We start from the raw sequence: 7,351 nt of genomic DNA on the forward strand, positions 1-7,351 counted from the left end.
TTTGGATAAATAGGTTTTCCATGTGGCTTGAATTAATCTGATGAATCTGCAATGTGCTTATTTTTCATCAACATATTTTACTGATAGCATGCGAACCCTTACTTAACCTGATGACTAACTACCTTATATGTGTTGCAGGAAAACAATGGGAAGCACTGAGGTTTATAAGATGGTACTAACTGTTATACCTTGCCTTTTTTTATTCCTTTGCCCCGTTTTCAATATAAAGAAGATATTTATGCACATCCTTGTTTTCAGTGTTCACTGATGATTACCTCTCAAACCACCTCTGTGTTCAAGAGGCGAGGAAATTTTTCATACAACAACCACGGTTTAATATTGAAGTGTTCCTGAAGAGGTCGAAGGATGGACGGTCAATCATCCACAGGCGCTGGCCTAAAGTTGCAAAGACCTTCAACATGAATGAAGGCTCAATAATCACCTTTCTCTTCAGCAGTTTTCCAGATGAGATGCATCTCTCTATGTACCATCTATGATGCTAATTTCGGAAGGTTCTAGATGTTGCATGTGAAACTTGCTGCTGGTGCAGTTGTGTAATGGGGTAGCTGAGTGCTGAAGCTATATCATGTTGTACTCCAATGTATTTCAATTATGAAATTCTGCTTCCTTAACATGGAAATGGAATATATTATGTGCTTAATATGAATGTCAATTAGATTAGTAAATGGATTATTAATAATAGGGCAATTAGCCCGCTAATTGGCCAATTAGCTTGCTAATTGGGTTTTCCTATTGCAAACGGTTAATGAGAAAACACCATGGGCGATAACCTCGGGCAACGCACACAGTTTCTAGGACACAAACCGTGTTGGATCAATGAACAATCACACATGACATTCTCTTCAAAACTGTTTGTGTTACGCCACCTTACGCAAACGTTTTCCTTGTAGTGACTGTGTGGGATGTATATTGATAAGCACATTTCATATACATCTTTTGTCACTCAAATATGTGGTTTATTGAGATATATTCATTCACTTCTTGCTATGAACTGTTGCATGTTTGAACGAAAATCATTTAAAGGAATCATTTACTAGTCATTGTGTCTCTTTTGCAGAAAAGTGCGCAAAGGCACTATAAGCTTCAAGATCGGGACTAGTGGCTAAGAGAACGAAGAAGAGGAAGAAGAATGGACTTGTGCGAGAAGAAACAAAGTAACCAGGGGCTAACTAGAGAAGAGAGGGATGTTCTTGCAAAGAAAGAAGGAAGCAGGAGGGCCATTATGCAAATGGGCAGATTGGATCGAGGGGTCAAAATCCCTAGTCCATCTCCAATTCCCCTCGGGCCTGGCTACATCTCCTTCTCCCCCAGCCTCCTTCTCCACCTCCGGCCGCCGCCACGGCCAGGCCGGCGTGGTAGGTGCGCCATCCATCTTCACCACCCGCTTCACAACACCACCTCCTACCACTACATCCATCATCAGCACCTTGAACCATCCAGCCACTGCCGCCATCAGCACCAAGCACCTCTCTCCTCCTTGCTGCCCCGATCTTGCTCCTCTTCTCTCTCAACGTCCCCTGCTGCTGCTCCTTCTTCCATGCAACCTGCTGCTGCTCCTTCTTCCTATGCGCCCCTGCTACTCTTCTTGCACCCAAGCTACTGCTCTTCCTTCTCCAACCTCCTGCTGCTGCTTCCTCTTCCTCAACCAAGCTGCTGCTTCTTTCTTGCTTCGCCCCTGCTTCTTCTTCCCCTCGACCTCCTGCTGCTACTACTCCCTCTCTCCATCGCCTTGTTGCTTCTCTGAATCTCCCTCACCCGCTGCTGCTCTTCCTTCTCCAAACTGCTGCTCCACTTCTCTCAACCTGCTACTGCTGCTCTCTTCTTGCCCACGCCTCTTGTTGTTGTCTTCTTCTCTGAACCCAAACTGCTGCTGCTTCTCTTCTCTCTTTACTTCTTGCAAAATTCTGTAAACTGCTAGGTGAACTTGTGTATTGTTCTGAACACTAAATTTCTGTAAAATTATGATATGTAATACTTTGATTAGTACTCTGCCAGTGTATGTGTATGTTTAGCCTTGTGCATTTGTTTCTTGCCATCTATTGTGATCTGTCCCGTACTAGTAACTTTGCTCCAGTTTATTTGATGTTCAGTTTTCAGTCCCTGTTTTAGCTCTAGTACCCGTGACATAGATGTTCGTGATATATATATATATATATATATATATATATATATATATATATATATATATACTAGCACATATGCCTGTGCGTTGCAATGGGAAAAATTAATGTTTTGTGCAAGTATAATGTCCCACAGCACCGGATTCACTATGAAAAAATGCTTCAACCCTCCTTCTACAAAATGAACATAAAAAATACGATGCAATTTAGCCGTGTTCATATTTTCTTTGTTGGGCATAATCTCCCACTGATTCCATCTAAGTATAATCCTTCCTTTAGTTACCGTGATGTCCTCAACCGTTTTAGTCGGGAATCAAATCCTTCCTTCTCTAATTTAATATCCCCAACACATTGAAGCATACATAGCCTTCTTTACTATCCTACCTTTTTACCTCAAGTCCTTCCTTTAATTAGCCTCATCTATTTGAAAATTCTATTTATTAAGACCACAATCTTTCTTTTAATTAGTCCACCAGTTTACCCAAAGTCCTTTTTTTATTAGCCACATCCGTTTAAATATTTTATTTAAGTCCACAATTCTTTCTTTAATTAGCTCATTTGCTTAAACACGAGGACTGTCACTCATATATTTAGAGCGAGTTGGGATTTAGTAAATGTGAATGACGCATAGGTTGTTGCATCGAAGATCCAGACAGGAGGTCCTGTTTAAATTCCCATAATGTTAATTTTGACCTAATTATTTTTCACGGACTCTACGAAGCCCATAAAAGGCCCATCGAAATTGAAAAGGACTGAACCAAACCAAGAATATCTATTCCCTTTAATAGTTGGACTAAACCAAACCAAGAATACGTATTCCCTTTAATAGTAGGTATATATATATATATCATGTTGTTTCGTATTTCTGTCATGTAATCTTGTTGGAAATACATATATGTGTGTGCTTGATGTGAAACAATTATATTCTGTCATATATTTGTTTGTCGGCGATTTTCCATAACAGTCTTAGATAGTGTAGGCTTATTTTCCCACAATCATTCCCATAATTTGTGTTACCTAGATTTAGCTGAGCATAGTCGTCGTCGCCTAGTCCCTGTGGGGAACACGACACTCTCAGTTCGGGCGAAATATTCCACTATACTTACAATTGATCATTTTGGCGCCGTTGCCAGGGACTAGCGTCGAGTGATTGTGTTAGGCTATAGACTAGGTTTCTTGTTTTCTTTTCGTGACATTTATATGTGATATATATATCTAACCCCTAACCACTGTTCTAGTTATTTTCTCTTCTTTTTCTTGTTTGTTTTGCAGGTTAGAACTATCTTCTCGATTATGGCATATTACTCAGAACACCAAGGATATGTGAGCAACACTACAAACAGCACGGAAAGTATTCAAGAACTGATAAGTAAGATTTCCCATCGATTAGATGATTTAGCTCGGCAGCGAGAAGTAGTTTTTGAGGATAGGCATAGCTCTTATGATCCTTATTCTAGAGGCCATCCTTATGTTGCTCCTACATGCCATATTTGTGGATTTCAGGGCCATTCACCCGCTGAATGTCGGCGTGGTTACTCTCACCCTCCCGATTGTTATGGCATGAGCTTCGCCCCACAGCCTAGTACCAAAACAATTACTCATATGGGTGGCCTGAAAACTAGAATATGTCATATAGGAGCAACAACCCTGAGATCTCACCGTTTGCTTCTAGTAATCATATGCAGGGATTTAGGTATGAAGAAGAGAGCAACAACTATGCACCACAACAATTTTATTCACCTCCTACTCATATACCTCGGGACCAAGAGATGTTTCCAATCGAGTTAAATGGTCCTCCATTTGGTCAACCAACAATTCCAGCACCTGTCGTGCAATCTCATGTGCAAGTGCACACACAAGATGACTTTGATGATATAGACAACCTCACATTGCTTAGTCTCGAGTTCACTTGGAGTGCTGAAGATGATCCAATTAGGCCGGTGATACTAGAGGAAATGAAGAAGATCAAGAGTGGAAAAGAGCTAGTGGAAGAAGTAAGGAAAATTGAGAAGAATATCAATGTCAGGTGCACTATCTCATCCCTCCTTGATCTGAGTGTTTCTGGGATATCCCTTGAGGTGTGTGAGGTTCCAACACCGTCACATCCAGCTGAGCAAGATAGCAAGAGCACAGAGGAAGAGATACCTCGGATTGAAGATGAACTAGAATACAAGGAACAAGATGACCAAGAGCTCGAATACCCAAGTGAACAAGTTCAAGATCCAATGTCTATCTCTCCCGAAGAAGTAAAAGAAGCTGATGTAGATGAAGATGAAGAACCTGAGATTCATCTGCCTATTGTCATACAAGAGCGTGATGTCTCAGGTTCATTCAATCCTCTTAATGACATGTCCCATTATGTTTTGTTTGATTCTACCTTGCTTTACATGATGCTATATATCACTTAAGGTAGATTTGAAGAAGTGTTTGCTTGGATATGATGATACATATACTGTTGGTGGCATTGCTCATATTAATGATGATCACACTTATTTTCCTCATGCCAAACCTATGCTTAATGATAAATATCATCTTAATGCTAGTATTGAGCTTGTTGATTCCTATCATAGTCGACATGTTCTATATTCATATGTTTATATAACTGGATTCTTGATTGACGACTTAGAGGGCATCGACCCTATCACTCGTAGTTGTTGTTTGTGTGAGTCCTATTTCAGGTTTTTGCTTGTGCACGTATCAATATATGTTGACCAGGTTCGAGGTGACATCCCTTGGGATCCCGGTGGAGTCAGAGCATGGCGATGAGGGGAAGCAATGGGGCACACATATGGAAGAGAGGAGCTGGAGCGTGCACGAGGAAGAAAAAGGAGAGGAGTCGCAATGCAAGTGGATGTGAGATGATCGAGTGAGTGACATGATCAAAACCCGGTGAGCTGTTTCATGTCCACAATATGAATATATCATCCATTGATACATGTTGAAATCAATTGCTATTTGGGTTGCTTGAGCCATTTCTTAAACGTTGTCCCATTGAATTTTACCTTTGACATATGGTGCTTGATGTGAATTTGTAAACTGATTTGTGAATGCCTTGTAAACTAGTGATCTACATTCTGCATGCTTTGCTGTAATTAGTGAAGGTTATTAGTTTTGAGTGCTCAAATCCCTAGTACACTAGAAAACTTCATCATTTTCTGCATTTACTTTGATACACCTAGATCATCAAGTGTCAGATGCTGAATTTGTGCTAAGTGTGTTCCCATTGAGAGCAATCACCTAACCACTATGGATTAGCATGCTATGTTCCCTAGATCGGTAGTATGTGAACCAGACATGGATGAGTGATGATTCTTGTTTTTGTTCATTTGAAAAGTAAAAAAGGTATATCTTATAATGAATGAATAAGTCTGACTACCTACAGTAGCATGTCATGTTCCTTGGAACGGTGGCATGTGAAATCGGGTTAGCTCGGGCAGTAATTATTAATAAAATTGTAATTGTCGAACCAGGTGTATACCATGTTCTCTACATCGGTGGTATGTTCCTTTGGGGAGACAAACAAAAAAACTAACTAATAATTGGTCGAGCCAGGTGTATACCTTGTTCTCGGGATCGGTGGTATGTTCCTTTGGTGAGATCGACAAAATATTATCATTACTTTCTTCAAATACAATAAGTGATTTCAACTACGGTGTTTTGTTCCTGGTAATAAGTGATCTGATCACAAGTTTAAGTTCTTTTTGTTTTTGGGATCATGCTCTCTTTAGGAACCTTTTGGCACAATCAGCATTTCAACTTGCTAATCTTCTTTTATCATTGTAGAAGTTTAAAATGGTCAAGTCTGCTAGTATCCTACTGTTTTGTAGCACTCTAGCCATTAATTTTCACTAACTAAGTCTGAAGCATGCACTATTTAGAGACCTACTTCACTTGACATTCTGTAGTCAGTTCACTATTCACTATCTTGCTCTTGTCATATTCCTTTGCTTGAGGACAAGCAAAGATTTAAGTGTGGGGGAACTTGATAAGAACATTTCGTATACATCTTTTGTCACTCAAATATGCGGTTTATTGAGATATATTCATTCACTTCTTGCTATGAACTATTGCATGTTTGAATGAAAATCATTTAAAGGAATCATTTACTAGCCATTGTGTCTCTTTTGCAGAAAAGTGCGCAAAGGCACTATAAACTTCAAGATCGGGACTAGTGGCTAAGAGAACGAAGAAGAGGAGGAAGAATGGACTTGTGCAAGAAGAAACAAAGTAACCAGGGGCTAACTAGAGAAGAGAGGGATGTTCTTGCAAAGAAAGAAGGAAGCAGGAGGGCCATTGTGCAAATGGGCAGATTGGATCGAGGGGTCAAAATCCCAAGTTCATCTCCAATTCCCCTCGGGCCTGGCTACATCTCCTTCTCCACCAGCCTCCTTGTCCACCTCCGGCCGCCGCCACGGCCAGGCCGGCGTGGTAGGGGCGCCATCCATCTTCACCATCCGCTTCACAACACCACCTCCTACCACCACATCCGCCATCAGCGCCTCGAACCATCCAGCCACTGCCGCCATCAGCACCAAGCGCCTCTCTCCTCTTTGTTGCCCCGATCTTGCTCCTCTTCTCTCTCAACGTCCCCTGCTGCTGCTCCTTCTTCCACGCAACCTGCTGCTGCTCCTTCTTCCTATGCGCCCCTGCTACTCTTCTTGCACCCAAGCTACTGCTCTTCCTTCTCCAACCTCCTGCTGCTGCTTCCTCTTCCTCAACCCAGCTACTGCTTCTTTCTTGTTTCGCCCCTGCTTCTTCTTCCCCTCGACCTCCTGCTGCTACTACTCCCTCTCTCCATCGCCTTGCTGCTGCTCTGAATCTCCCTCACCCGCTGCTGCTCTTCCTTCTCCAAACTGCTGCTCCACTTCTCTCAACCTACTACTGCTGCTCCCTTCTTGCCCACGCCTCTTGCTGTTGTCTTCTTCTCTGAACCCAAACTACTGCCGCTTCTCTTCTCTCTTTACTTCTTGCAAAATTCTGTAAACTGCTAGGTGAACTTGTGTATTGTTCTGAACACTAAATTTCTGTAAAATTATGATATGTAATACTTTGATTAGTACTCTGCCAGTGTATGTGTATGTTTAGCCTTGTGCATTTTTTTCTTGCCATCTATTGTGATCTGTCCCGTACTAGTAACTTTGCTCCAGTTTATTTGATGTTCAGTTTTCACTCCCTGTTTTAGCTCTAGTACCCATGACATAGATGTTCAT

The 7,351-nt window shown here is 41.5% G+C and overlaps 1 long non-coding RNA gene across 1 annotated transcript; it reads left to right on the forward strand.

Annotated features, from left to right (window-relative positions):
* The first annotated feature begins 1,237 nt into the window (after window positions 1–1,237).
* LOC119332526 lies at window positions 1,238–7,313 on the forward strand. The gene is made up of 2 exons (XR_005160993.1): window positions 1,238–3,510; window positions 3,645–7,313. It is a non-coding gene; the product is annotated as an uncharacterized LOC119332526 (long non-coding RNA).
* Window positions 7,314–7,351: the final 38 nt, after the last annotated feature.

The sequence above is a fragment of the Triticum dicoccoides genome, chromosome 7A (assembly GCF_002162155.2).
Source record: "Triticum dicoccoides isolate Atlit2015 ecotype Zavitan chromosome 7A, WEW_v2.0, whole genome shotgun sequence".
In the NCBI taxonomy this organism is placed as follows: domain Eukaryota; kingdom Viridiplantae; phylum Streptophyta; class Magnoliopsida; order Poales; family Poaceae; genus Triticum; species Triticum dicoccoides.